This window comes from Phacochoerus africanus, chromosome 12 (genome assembly GCF_016906955.1).
Source record: "Phacochoerus africanus isolate WHEZ1 chromosome 12, ROS_Pafr_v1, whole genome shotgun sequence".
Lineage (NCBI taxonomy): Eukaryota > Metazoa > Chordata > Mammalia > Artiodactyla > Suidae > Phacochoerus > Phacochoerus africanus.
This window is the reverse complement of record NC_062555.1, coordinates 62714834-62729871: the sequence shown is the minus strand read 5'-3', so window position 1 is coordinate 62729871 and position 15038 is coordinate 62714834. Positions and strand designations below refer to the sequence as shown.

General features: G+C 46.3%; 1 protein-coding gene across 22 annotated transcripts in view; it reads left to right on the top strand.

The window, feature by feature from the left end:
* PARD3 (par-3 family cell polarity regulator) overlaps positions 1-15038 on the top strand; it is a 629826-nt gene that overhangs the window by 163240 nt on the left and 451548 nt on the right. The gene's annotated exons all lie outside the window — the stretch shown is intronic.

Sequence of the window (15038 nt, the reverse complement as noted above, 5' to 3'; positions counted from 1 at the left end):
CCCTGTGAATATTGTCAATGTCTCTGAGACAGGATAGCTTTTGCTAGAAGTATTTTCTAGAGCTGTATACGACCAAGAATTTGTATTTACGTACAATCAGTATAATTAGCTTTTGACTGCACAGACTTCTCATTTTCAAAATATACATGTTTAGCCAACCCTTTTCTTTCTAAAATCTGAGGGTTACCTACTTGGTGTAAATGCTCTAGAGCTAGTCTTAGTAGCATTGTCTATAATTATCTGTCAAACCAATCAACTACTACTCTTTTTTTTTTTTTTTTTTTGCTTGCACCCTGTGTCATAGGCTAGGGATCGAATCTGTGGTGTGGGTTCTACAACCTACACCACATTTGCAGCCACGCCAGATCCTTAACCCACTGTGTCACCATAGGAACTCCGCATTTCTTACTTTTGGGCTGTGCAGCCCCGGATCAAAGTGAATTCCTTCTGTCTGAGGCCTGGGTTTTCATCGCCGAGTCTTGTTTGCCATCTCCCATCCCACGCTCCCTCCTCGCCTCTTCTGGTTTCATGGTCTGTACGTTTAGGTGACTTTGTAGGAGCTGCTCATTAATCATGCAGGGAAAGCAGCTCAGGTTCACCTGACCACAGTGGGATGTGTGTTCCCCTAGACTTTATCCCGCACATTCAAGATTTCTCTAGATAGCCACCTGCCACACACATTCAGTATCTGAAGCTCTGTAGTATTTGCTTAGTGAGTGTTAAGTACGATGGACTATTGACCTCAGAAAACTGGCAGATTATTCAAAAAGTAGTCCTACAATCTAATGAAAGCTGAGGGTCTTGAGTATTTTGCTGCCTGTGGTTTTACACAAGCCACTGGACAGAGGTTATGACAACCAGATGAATATTTTATCTCAAGCCCTCGAACGATGGGGTGGTCTCTTTTCAGTGGGTCCCAAATAATGCAACGTGACAGTGATTTTGATTCATCAGTGTTCATGTGTGTGAAATGCACTCAGTGGGCGCTCTCTTTGTGAGGCTTTCCTCTGGCAGGTTGGAGGTGATTTTCTTTCTGGCATTGCAGTAAGTAGGTCCGCAGAACACGGGCGACATCTATCCTTGCTGACCTCAGCGTGTGTGTGTGTGTGTGTGTGTGTGTGTGTGTGTGTGTGTGTGTGTGTGTAAGTTAAGGGACACCCCCACCCCCCTGCTTTTGGATCACTGCTTTTGTACCTGGAGACTGAAAGACTGCCTCTTTTTTTATCGGCAGGGGCCATAAAGGGAGATCACATTAGTATAACCTTTGCTTCCTAAGGTGTGGATGAGTGCAGTTGTGGTTGGAATTTAATTTTAACAGGTTTTATCAAACTGCTGAAAGATATTGAAAACGTTTAATATGAGAGTCGGGGCAGTAAATCACCCTCGGGCTTGTTAAATCTGTGTCCGAGGGTCCCTGCCCGGGACCTTCATTACAGCCCAGACTGGGACGTCACTGTCACCTCGTAACTCTGCACTCTTGTGTGGCTGCTGGAGACCGAGCTGAGGGGGGATTTAACACCCCGGCTCCCGTCCTGGGGGAGGGCTTAAGGACCTATTCTTAGATCATTTGGCTTTTCACTGGGATTTTAAAAACCGTATCTGAAGTTTGTAGGTGCAGAGTTCCCGTCGTGGCTCGGTGGTTAACGAATCCGACTAGGAACCATGAGGTTGCGGGTTCGGTCCCTGCCCTTGCTCAGTGGGTTGACGATCCGGCGTTGCCTGCCGTGAGCTGTGGTGTAGGTTGCAGACACGGCTCGGATCCCGCATTGTTGTGGCTCCAGCGTAGGCCGGCAGCTACAGCTCTGATTAGACCCCTAGCCTGGGAACCTCCATGTGCTGCAGGAGCGGCCCTAGAAATGGCAAAAAAGACAAAGAAAAAGTATGTAGGTGAGTCATATTAGGGTCACCTGTGACATCGAACCCTGTTGGGTGGCCCTCTCCCGTCCGTAATGCATTTTTTTTTTTCTTTCTGGCATTTTTTTCCCCCTACCCTTTCTATGCTTTTTTTTTTTCCTCCTTTTTGTTGACTTCCAATTTTCTTGCCAAAATTACACGTTCAAGACACAGGTATAGCCAACCCTTTCTTGTTACTGCCACTCATCAGCGCTGGGTGGTGTGGCTGTCAAAGGCTTTTCCCTGCTGTCCCTGTCTCTCAGGCTAGGTGGGGCCTCTGCCACATCCTCTAAGTTGGGGCAGCCCTTCCAGGCCCTGGGCACTGGGAGGAGTGGTCTCAGGGCTGAGACCACAAGAAATGATCGCCAACCCCTGATTCAGTCATAGATGTTTAATAACTGCTGAGTGAATTGCCAGATTAAAGATTTTCCGATCAGGAGTTCTCATCATGGCTCAGAGGTTAATGAATCTGACTAGGAACCATGAGGTTGCGGGTTCGATCCCTGGTCTTGCTCAGTGGGTTGATGATCCAGCATTGCCGTGAGCTGTGGTGTAGGTTGCAGACGCGGCTCAGATCCGGCGTTGTGGTGGCTCTGGCGTAGGCTGGCGGCTACAGCTCTGATTTGACCCCTAGCCTGGGAACCTCCATATGCCACGGGAGCGGCTCAAGAAAAGGCAAAAAGACAAAAAATAATAATAAAATAAAGATTTCCCAATCAGATTTTACTTAACGGAGCAGTGAAGCCACGGGTCCTGATGCTTGGGCTAAGGATGCATTTGACATAAAGACGCATCCGAGCACGTGCTTCTCTTTAATCCAGATGAATGTGTCTCATCACATCATTGCCAAGTGCAAGTGTCATGTGGCCTCTGTGTGGCACCTCTCCGTAGGGAAAGGGGAGGTCTTGGGCAAGGAAGTGGCTGCACTTTGGAAAATCCTCCCAGGGAGCAGGGCGCCCCATGTTCACTGAGAAATAGCCCCTGAATTCTTGCTGGGTAAGTCCCCGGAGGGTCGGGCAGGCGAGGACAGAGCCGGTGAGCACCCGCTGCCCAGTCTGTCCGCCCTCAGGTGGAAAGGCAGGCTGGGCCCAGAGACAGCTGCTGACCTGTGTGCCGCCGACAGCCTCAGACGTTTCCAAAAACTGATGGAGTAACTTCTGGGTGCAGCTCATCTCCTCCTGAAATCACTGATTTTATTTCCCACATGAAACTTCAGAAACTCTCAATCAGTCCTTAGGGATGGTCTCAGTTTTGAAGGGCTGCTTAACAAAGGACCAAGAACTGGGTGGCTTAAAACAACAGAATTCTGGAAAGTAGAAGTTGGGTCCAAGAAGTTGCGTTCCCACTGAGGCTCTGGAAGTGGGGTGCCCTGCGCCTCTCCCAGGTTGGTGGTGTCACAGGTATTCCTTGGCTTGTGACCCCATCACACAGTCCTGTGTGTGTTCCTAGCCCACCATCATAAATGCAACTTAATTATTTCTGTAAAGCTCCAGTTCCAGATAAGGTCATGTTCTGGGCTCCTGGGGCTTAGGACGTGAACACGGCATTTGGGGGGAGAACACAATTCAGTGCATGATAGACGGGCATCTCAGCCCAATGGGATTTTAAAGGATATTTGGCTTCAGAAGCTGAGCCTCATCCAAATATAGGCAAGAGAAGGCAGCACATCAGTCTCTGAGCCCGGACGGTCTTGGACACGAGAGCTCTGGCTTCACAAACGGGCTCGCGTGTTGATTGCACGGGTCGTCGTGACGCCTTCCTGGATACGCGCGTCCCGTCATTCGCATGTTTGGATGTGGTTAGGAAGCCGGGACTGTTTTTGAGCATTTGCCTTGAAATTACAGTACACACAAGTGTGTTAGACGTGCGGATGGATCGTAAGCATGTTCTTCTCGTGTGTTTTGTCATTTCTTTGGCTAATTCTCAGATGTTTGTATCCAAGTATGAGTTACAGCCCTCAAAGCAGTCAGAATTTTCTGCTTGATTTTACATTTTCGTCATGACACATATACTGCCCGCTCTATGAGTCCTTTCAGAGACTCGGTACCGCCACATGTCGAGTTATGAGTTAATCGCACACTCACTCACCTCCAAGTGTATTGTTCTTTTGGTTCTGTTTCCTTCCCCTGTCTTCTCTAGAAAGAGATTAAAAAAGACAAGCTTTATTCTCACAGAGAGAGAGGATGAGAGTCAGAGAACGAGAGAGATGGTTAGAGATTACACCTCCCCACACCGAGAGGAGGAGAGAGCAAGGACACACACACACATGCTGCGTAGTGCCAGCATCTTGCCGCACTAAGTTCCAATGTTTATGTGTTCTTCTTATTCCTGTTTTGGGTGGGGGAGAAGGATGTGGTCTGTTATGATCCCTCAGCCCAGGCCGGCTACTTTGTGTTTGGGGCCTTCAACCCACGAGCAGTGTGTTCTGCTCTTGGGCAGTTTGGGGAGATTTTTAAAGTGATACTGAATAGACAAGATCGTGGCCGTCTTAAGAACTTATCCCCAAATTAAGATAGGGTTCCGGAGGGAGTTCCTGTTGTGGCTCAGCTGGTTAACCTGACATAGTATCTATGAGGATGCGGGTTCGATCCCAGGCCTCGCTCAGTGGGTTAAGGATCCGGCATGGCCACAACCTGCGGGGTAGGTCACAGATGCCACTTGGATCTGGTGTTGCTGTGGCTGTGGTGTAGGCCGGTGGCTGCAACTCTGATTTGACCCCTAACCTGGGAACCTCCATATGCTGCAGGTACAGCTGTTATTAAAAAAAAAAAAAAAAAAAGGTTCTGGTGAGGTTGCCCGTAAATCTTACTTTTAATCAACTCACTACTGCTGTTTTCAAAGTTTGAGGCTAAGCTCCCTCGAAGGTCTTGTTGGTGGTTGGTGGGAAGTCACTGAGCTTGGGTTCATCCAGCTCCCCAGGGTCAGCTCGGGGGTCAGGCCAGAGCCACTGTGTGTGAGTCTGCAGGACACCGGCACTGCAGCGCTTGGAGGGCCTTTCCCCAAGTGTGCCTGATGCATAGCTGATGCTCAGTGAACGTGTGTCTTAAGCTCCCTTCTGGTCTTCAGCCACCTAACCTCGTTTGTGAGAAAAGTAATTCCAGCCTGGCCTGTGCTTAGGCATTACTGGGCGCCTCCGTGAGCAGGTCACATGCCCATGGATTGGCCCCCAACTCATACTCCTCCTCCGTGGGAGGCTGGTAGCTGAGCCCAGGCAAGGACTGGGGACGCCACTTGAGGTCACCCTCTGTCGCTTTCCTGGGTTTTTGTGGCCCAGCCTGGTGAGCCCTGAGGACCATGTCCCCTGGAGGGCACCCTGGGCCCTGCTTGCTGTGGGGCAAGTGGCCGAAGGGGTGGGAGGGCATGGCCAGCTGTAAGCTTTCTGCCTCTGCCTCCTGCCCATTGTCCTAACGCATGCAGTCTCGGGGTGGAGGAGTGCCCAAAGCCCTGCCCCGGCCCGGCCAGGGTCCCTGCTGGGCACAGCATCCTCGTTACAGGGTGGCCTTGCCGACCGAGCTGGCCTTTCCACCCAGTTTCTTTTCCATAAGTTCCTTCTCCCTTGTGGTGCTGGGATGGGGGTCAAACCTTGTGCTTATGATGTAAAAGCCGAGGCTGCGGCTCCAGCTGCTACGTCCCCAACAGAAAGGGCCGTTTCACTGGGGACCCACATGATGGTCCTGCCTCCCCCCCCCCCCCGCCCCGCCCCCCGGGGGTGGGGATGCACAGATACGGCTGCCAGAGATGCAGACGGTTGAAACAGCTTTTCATCCAAGGACTGTCTGTTTTCCTGGAATGGGGAGGTGGCATGAAACACGCCAGAGACCCAGGGCGGTGGCAGCAGGCGCCGGCGGACACGTGGGACTGTGAGCGCTGGCTGAGCATGGCCTGCAGGCCAGTCCCGAGGACGTGGCGCGTGGGTCTGGGGCTTGGAGAGGGTTAAGGTTGTTCCTTTTGCTGCGATGTGTCCTGTTGACATGTATTCCGGTTTCTGTGGTTAACGGTGGGGAGTGTCGTCTCTTGGTTTCCCCTTAACCACTTGTTTTGTTCAGAGAGTAAAATACTCTTGTCCCAGAGGTTTTAAATTCAAATGCCTTGTTCCCAATTAAAGTTGAAGTTTTAAGTTATTTAAAGCTGAATATAATTATTTAGGGGAAAAAAGTTTGATAGCCTGTTTAAAAGACGCGTTGAAAACCCTCATTTTGGCGTGGTTGCACTGTTAAATAATGCACATTTGATGTGCATAAATAATCGTGTGTCTGGAGCAGGCAGGTCTGCTATAAATAGAGGCCGTCAGACACGGTGCAATGCTGTTCCCGCATGTGGGGAACAGCCTTGGGGGCTGTTCTGTGGGCCCCCACCCCCACCCATGTGCTACAGACACAGCCGTGTGAAGTATCAATTTTCACTTTCCGGCTGTTGAAGCCCAACTTATATTCCCATATGCTTTTGAGTGTCTTTGTAGAGCACTTTGGGGTAGATTTTTGCTATTTCATCACTTTTCTTACTCTGCCTCTAGGGGCCAGAAACACTGACATTTCACACGTGACCTGTACAGCTCAGACTTCTGATACTGAAAGAAAACTGCACAGTCCATTTGTCAGGGAAAAAAAAAAGTGAAGAAGCTCCCCAAAAAGCTCAGTTCACACTCTTCACCAGTGATCATATCAGGATGATTATAAGATATACTATTTTTTTTTGTCTTTTTTTTGCCTTTTCTTGGGCCGCTCCCGTGGCATATGGAGGTTCCCAGGCTAGGGGTCGAATCGGAGCTGTAGCCACCGGCCTACGCCAGATCCGAGCCGCATCTGCGACCTACACCACAGCTCATGGCAACGCCGGATCCTTAACCCACTGAGCAAGGGCAGGGACCGAACCCGAAACCTCATGGTTCCTAGTCAGATTCGTTAACCACTGAGCCACGATGGGAACTCCAGATACACTATTAATATGGAATATGCCCTGTGCTCTAAAAACAAAACCAAACACAGACATATAGTCCTGTCGTGCATTGTGTTCTAGCAGAGTAATCTTGCTTTCCCAAAGCTTCTTGTTTTTGTAAAAGAAAATAAGAGTAACTGACTAAAGTTTATCCAATATATTCTTTCAACCATAATTTGTCTCTCTCTCTCTCTCTTTTTTATAAGGGGCTCTGTTGCAGCAATGGAATTTCCTGGACTAGGGGTTGAATTGGAGCTGCAGCTGCCTGCCTACACCACAGCCACAGTAGTACAGGATCTGAGCTGCATCTGTGACCTACACTGCAGTTTGGGGCAACACCAGATCCCTAACCCACTGAACGAGGCCAGGGATGGAACCCAAATTCTCATGGATACTAATCAGGTTCTTAACCTGCTGAGCCATAATGGGAGCTCCTATTCAGTGTTTTTATGTAGCCCAATGGGATTAATTGTAATTGGTGTCTTGCTTACAGATACAAACCCATTCTGAAGTGCCCTCACCCCCCCCCATAGAAAAACCTTCCCTTGTGATACTTTTATAATAATTGAATGGCTGACATTTTAGGTGAAAGTTATAGTAAAGAGTTAGTTTCAAAAATTTCAGTAAAGGAAACAATTTTCTTTCTCACATGTAGTTGTGTCATTTGATATCCCTTCATATGTGGATTCATGGTATCTTGAGGCTTCGGGTTTGAATTTAAAATAGCATTGAGGGAGTTCCCGTCGCGGCTCAGCAGAAACGAATCTCACTAGTATCCTTGAGGATGCGGGTTCATTCCTGGCCTCACTCAGTGGGTTAAGGATCCGGCGTTGCCGTGAGCTATGGTGTAGGTCGCAGACGCAGCTCGGATCTGGCGTTGCTGTGGCTGCCGTGTAGGCTGGTGGCTAAAGCTGTGATTTGACTCCTAGCCTGGGAACCGCCATATGCCTTGGGTGAGGCTAAAAAACCCAAAAAACCAAAAAAAAAAAAACAAAAAAAAAACAAAAGAAAAGCATTGGCCTGCACATCCAAAGTTGATATTTATATAAAACTTAAGCAAAACGTATAAATAAAAAAAATAAAGTTGTTCAGAATAGAGGATGATCTTGGGTTTTGTCATTGGGGTGTTTTCCAAATTAAGTTCTGTAAATGTAACTTTCTTTCTGTATGTTTCTGATAGACAGGTAATGTAGCCCTGTTTAGAGGAGTTCTGTTCTTTGTGTTTAGCAAGGAATGTGGTCAGATGTCACAGGCGGTGGAGATGGGTTAAGCAAAAGTCTCTAATTGAAAACAAGTGTAAGATGGCCACTTTAGAAGTACCTGGCTCTTCTACTGAATTTTATGAAAGGCGTGAAAATTAAATAATGACTAAATCAGTGATTGAGGTTCATGTGTTGCTTGAGAAGCCTCTTGCCTCAGCTTGCACAGGATGTTATGTAAATGTGAGCATGACATTGAAAAGCAATAAATCTGGGCTCAACATGATTGCATTTGTGTCTCCTGGTCCAGCCTGCCGTGCAGACTTCTGGAGAAGAGAAACCCCTTGCATGTGCTTCTTTAGAAAGCATCTATTTAAATAAAGAATTGATGCGATGGTTTTTGTAAGGAGGTGTGAAGGCCGAGGTGCTGTTTCTTTCAGCTCATGGTGGGAATTGGGCTTCTGGGTCCCAGTTTTGGAGAATGTTCTTGAACTGCTGGGAGAGTACTCACCTGTCACATCCTCTTGTTCAGTGTTGGAGCTGGTCAGTCTTTAATGGGTCCTGCCAGATTAAATATTTTCCTGTGCAAACCTAGACTAGAGTGGGGTTCTCCTGCCGTTTCTGCTCCGAGGTTTCTCTTCGGTGGATCACTGCCGTGGCAGAGGGAGGCCAAGGTCAGGCCAGTCATCTTGGACCATTCCGTGCGCTCCAGGGCAGCCCCGCTCAGTGAGGCGCCGGGGCGCGCTTGTGCGTGATGGAGTGATGGGGCTTTTTTCACCCTGTTCTCAGATTGGAGAGCTTTTCATCTCTTGCAGCTTTCATAAGGAATGAGAGCCGGTTCTTTGTCAGTGATGATTTAACTTGGAATCAGAAATTTCCCACTTCTCTTTCAAGCTTTGGAATCAGTTTAATTAAAGAGGGCCCCCAAATTGCAGGGTGAGCTTTTATCTGTGTATGGGTGAGACTTTTAAGCTGATAACAGGGAAGCAGAACAGAAACGCAGAAACAGATTGGATTCTAAGGTGGATGAAATGCTCGGCCCAGTTTCCACTTTTCTGTGGTGTTCATCAAACAGCAGCCTTGTTTTCCTCAGTGGTCTTTTTATCAAGATGGGCTGTACCTTTCAAATGAAAAGATAAGTTGACGCGAGTCTGGATTTTAGCTCGTCTGTGTCTGGGGGTTATGTGAAGGGTGGCACTGTGCAGAGTGCCCACAGGGGTCCCCTCCTGGTTCAGGCCGTGACTGGAGGAAGAGGGGAGACCTTCCACACCCCCAGTCTGGAGGTGAGTAAGTGAGTCTGGAAAAGAAGCAGGAAAACATGAATAGAATCTGAGAGCACTTGTGGGTTGTTGATGGAGTAAGAGTCACCTGTTGGTGTAAGGAATGCAGGTGATGTTTCCTTGCCTTTTTTTCCCCCCTCTTTTTGGGTAAGAACTTGGTGATATTTGAGAAGGAGAAGCCAAATGACCCAAGGGGGCCTCCACGCATGAGTGGTTGATGGACCAGGGATGCATCTTGTGTGTGGTTTTCTGAACAGTGTCTCTTTTTTCCTACTTGTTTCCACTCCATGAGAGCAGGGCCTGCGGGCTTGCAGCAGAGGTGGAGGGAGTGTTCATTATACCTGGCATAAGGATGGGAGCTCATAGTAGGTACTCAGGAAGTGTTTGATGAATGAATAAACGAAGGCGTAAACCTAGAAGTCGGTGCTGCGATCACGCAGAGATAGGCTTGCTCTGTACAGTGCCAGGAAGAAGCAGGCGTCGTGTGTGGGGGAATCTTCCTGAGTCAGAGCTCACAGTGGTGGCTGTGAGCTGCCTGGGGAGGGAGAGACTGCAGGCAGGGGGTGAGTGGTGGGAATACAGCCGAGGGCACTCAAAGATTTTTAATGGGCAGTTAAGCCAGATGATTCTAAAATGCTATTTATATTCTGAGACTCCATTAAATATTTGAGCATCTCCTGTTTCCATAATGATGTGTGAGTCACCAGGGAGGGAGTCGGCAGTGTTTGCATCCAGTTGCCTACCTTGGCTTGGGTATTCCTAACCTCATCTTGGTAGTCACATAAAAATTAAAAAAAAAATTTAGTAAGTAACAAATTACAAATAGACACAACGAGGAGTTCCCGTTGTGGCTTAGCAGGTTCCAAACCTGATTTAATGTCTATGAGGATTCGGGTTCGATCCCTGGCCTCGCTCAGTGGGTTAAGGAACTGGCCTTGCCGTGAGCTGTGGTGCAGGCCGGCCCGTGCAGATCTGATTCAGCCCCTAGCCTGGGAACTTCCATAGGCTGCACACGCAGCCCTAAAAAGAAACAAAACAAAACAAGAACACAGAAGAACAAATAGACACAGTGAAATTCAGGATTTTGAACCATCCAGTCACTAAAATATTTCAGGACCAATCAGCATTGTAGGTGTCCAGGTTGTCTTTGTAGTTGGAAGGAACAGCAAAACCTTCTGGGAGGGGATGGAGTTGGGTTAGACTGTAGAGAGTTTATAAGCACATCATTGTAGATTAACTATAATTTTTAAAAAATATAAAAAAAGAATTTATAGACCTGCATCGGGGGACTGGAGCATCATCAATTGGGGCAGGTGTGGAGTTGGGGAGGCTGGTGTGGGGATGGGGAGGCGCCGGGGCCCGTGAGGAAAGCTTAGGCAAGTAGTAGCAGGGAAACCAGGAAGGAGGCTGGGTCATACCTCGGTGGCCTCAGGTATCACCCTAGCGCTGAGGTGACCTTGTGGCCGAGTGTGGAGGTTCAAGTGCATTAGAAAAGTGATTGCGGCCACTGGTCAGGACCGTGCGGTGGGTGAAAACGATGTGCTCTCAGCCATGGAGAATTAGACATTTTGCAGATCCAACTGGACAGAGTCAATCAGGGCGTTCTCATGGCTAAAAAAAAAAATTGAAGTTTTGCTGGTGGCTCATCTCTTTGCTGATTTAAACATTCATGGGGTTCATTTGGGGTCCCTTTTGGGGGGGGGCAGTTTTCTTTTTCAGTGGGTTCCTTCCTTTCCTGAGATGTCCCTTTCTGGTTTCTACACTATTTGCGACTTGGTTTGTGGCCATTGCAGAAGTTTCTCACGTGCTGGCTTCCCTGGTGTAAGGTGTTACTCGATGTCACCAAGAGTTGAGAAAAGCTCTTTTAAGTGGGGCAGAAACGGAACGCATTTCAGTTTTAAAGGAGCCGCCGAATTGTCAAGCAGGGCTAAGAATTTCTAAGGAGCGTGGGCCCTGGTGGATCCTGTAATGTTAGGAGGTCTGGTCCAAAGGCTTTGGATTTATTCTGGTTCTTTGTTCAGAGGTCCCTGTTAGTGGAACACCATTGGGTATGCATAAACAAATACATTTTTAAAATAAAGATTAGGAAGCCTGGGTTTGAGAGGACATGACAGAGGAGTTGAGCCTTTCCCCCCACCTCCTATTTTTATTTTTTTTCTTCTTTATTTTTTCAGCCCAGGGCTATGGTTTAAAAAAAGGTCCTCGTTTTGAGGATCTTCTGTTGTAATAATATAATTTTGCCCCAGAGAATACAGTAGAGCACAGCATTTATTTATAAGAGAAACTGTAGCTAAGACTCTCAAATGTTTTCCTTTACAATTTTTTCAGGCTAAATTGGACTTCTTTTAACTTTTACCTCTCACGGTTTTACCTACACTAAGAAGTTCAGATGTTTGAAAATAAACGTTTTAAAGCTCTGAGTTTGATCTGCATCCCTGGAAGATCACCCCGGACTCTCTGAGGGTGGCTCTCCTTTCCGTAGGGTTTTTATTTTTTTAATTTTTAAATTAAGTATAGTTGATGTACGGTGAGCCTTCGATTTCTGCTGTACAGCAAAGTGACCCAGTCATGCATACATACACCCTCTTTTTTCAAACTATCTTCTGACCCACATGCCGTGCACAGGACCTCATCGCTTATCCATTCTAAATGTAACAGCTGGCGTCTGCTAACCCCAAACTCCCAGTCCATCCCACTCCCTCCTCTCTCCCCGACTGGCAAACACAAGTCTCCTCTCCATGTCCATGAGCAGTTTTTGTTTATAGATAGGATCATTTGGGCCCTGTTTTAGATTCCGCATGTAAGTGACATCATAGGGTATCTGTCTTTGTCTTTCTGCCTTAGTTCACTTAGCCTGAGCTTCTCTAGCTGCATCCATGTTGCTGCAGGTGGCATTCTTTTGTTCTTTCTTATGGCTGAGTAGTATTCCATTGTGTGTCTGTACCACATCTTCTTAATCCATTCATCTGTTGGTGGACATTTAGGTTGTTTCCATGTCTTGGCCATTGTGAATAGTGCTGCAGTGAGCATAGGGGTGCGTGTGTCTTTTTGAATGACCGTTTTGTCCAGATATACGCCCAGGAGTGGGATTCCTGGATCATATCATAGCCCTTCTATGGGTGTAACTATCTTAAACCAGTCCTGTGAAAACTGTCCTCTTACTGTGGTTGTGAAACAATAAGTTGGTAAGGTTCTGTGAGCCACAATACTCGGTTATCTATAGACGAATGGAGGCACACTTTAAAAAACTTTCTTCCTAAAAAGTTAGGTAAAAAAATATTCATCCGTGTTTACAGTGTTAGACATTGAAAGGATAATTTGAGGAGGTGATCCGAGTACCTTCAGCTAATTAGTTCGTACATGTGGTCATTCTTTATACGTCTCCTTAGCCTTGAACAGCACATGTTTTGGGGGGGTCCTCACCCTGATTTTCCTTGAACTTTATAGTCGTTTCTCCTGTCTCTCAGTCTTTGGTCAGAGAACTTCTGGATATAATCAAATGCGCAATCTCCCAGCTCTCTTCAGCTCTTATTAGCTCTTCTCCAGAGGTGGCTCTGAAATCACTTCCCAGAAAGATGCTGCCCCTTCCTCTGAAAGCCTTGGTCCCCTTGCAGGGGTGCAGGGGTGGGCAGAGCCGGGGAGGTCCTGGGTTCAAAGGATGGATGTGGCTGACTTAAAATACGAGTGCTGTTTCCTAGAAGAAACAAAACTGTAAAGGAGGAAGAGCACTTTCTTCCTTTCTCCAAATGCAGCCATTTGCTCTGAAAGCTGGGTCCAGCGGAACAGATGGATCCATGTGAACGTCCCATTAGTGTGGCCGAGGAGTATGTTCTTAGTGATTTGCTTTCGTTTCAATAATTTGTATAAAGGTGGTTCGTGAAAGGGTCTGCTGGTCAGCAGAGCCTTATATCTGCAGCTTGGGATGCCACATAGTTTTAAAAAGCAAATTTAAAATGAGAATGAACAAATGGTTTAGAAAAAGATGCAAAATGGTTTTTTTTTGCCCATGGACCCTAAATGGTTTCCTCCATACACCCAGAAACCTGGAAGCTAATCCCCAGAGAATGTTGGGCAGAAAACCATTTCTTAAAGCTTTTTTCATTCTACAGGAAATGAATTTGTTTGCCCTTTTCCTGCGGTGCCATACTGTCTGAATTTTCTTTCTGTTCCTATAATGGGCAGAAAGAGTAAGAAGGCCACACATTTGCTAATCCTCTTGATGCCCTGTGGTGCTATGCTGTGGGGCTGAATAATTATGATTAATTGTGAGCTGGACCATGTGCATTTCAGAGAGTGGACTGTAATTAAATAAAACTTAATGATTTTAACATTGGGCTACTGGTATGTATTTATGATACATAGCTCTCTTATTTCTACAAGATATACTTTGTAATTGCACAGATGTTGTTGAGCTCAAATTTCAAGCCGTAAAAATGCTTTGGGACTGCTTTCTAATGAAAATAAGATTTCCTGTATCTTTGTATTTCACAGATTAACCCTCGGAAAGGTGGAAAGTAAGAGCCGAACCACAAAGAAAGCAGGTGGCCACTAGCACACAGGCGTGCACACTTGAATCAGGCTGCATGTTGGCTTTCTTGCTCATTGTTCACTTTACAGTGTTTTTATATATTTTTATGAAGGTGCAAAAGTAGGTTTATGTCAATGAGTTAGAATATTTGCGGTGATTGAGCCATTGCGGGTTGGCTCTGAGCATGTCTTTCAATTCAGAAACCAAGTTATTTTGTGGATTGGACTTTAAGTATAAATACTTACTAGTGTTGGTACTGTAAGCAGCTTTGGTCAAGTTATTGTTGCCTCTTTGGGTTTGGGTTTTATAGCTGCTTAGTGAGTTACGCACATGAACTTGAAAGGTGAATTACAATTAATTCTCATTGAAAATGAATTAGTATTGTTTCTTTGACTGGCTGTCAGGTACTTGTTCACCTTCCTTTCAGTTGGTTTCCAGCCCATGGCTGTGCACTCATTTTGCAGGCAAGTAACTTAGGGTCCCAGGCTTTCATTTTTTCCGTAATGAAAATAAGGATACCCACCTAGCTGTGTTGCTCTGTTGATGAACAGTAATAGGGTCTGGTCCCTGGGTCCGGTGTTGTATGCCAGAATTAAGACGCTTTCTGCATCCATTATGTCTTCCTTACTGTCCTTTGGGGCAGGGATTGTTGCCCAGTTTTCCTGCTAAGGAAATTCATCACCCAAGTTTCCCATGGCTTATCCAAGGTTGCAGAGAGCTACTGAGAAGCTGGGTTAGGACAGAGCACACAGAACGCCCAGCACTGTCCCCTTTCACTTATAGTCATTTTATCGCCCTGCAGTGACCATTTGAGAAACATATGGAAAGAGGTAAAAACTAATTTTTTAAATAATTACATTGTCTTAGGCTTTTTTTTTTTTTTTTTTGTTAGTTATATCCTCTTCCTAAAGGACAATTTCTGACTGACAGAGAACATGTCTATATGTTTAAGGATTTAGGGGTGTATTTGGAAAAGGATTTTATATGTATTTAACTTTTATATTTTTAATGCATTTTAAATATAGCTTTAAAGCACTTGGGTGTGTACATACAATTATATACACAGATTTCTAGCTTATATCTATGTTTATAAATGTGTACTACATTTGAACTACTTTATTCTAAATATCAGGCATTAAGTTTATTTTCCATGTTCATGTATAGGGATTAAAATAAATTTACCGCATTTTAGCTGCTCCCCCG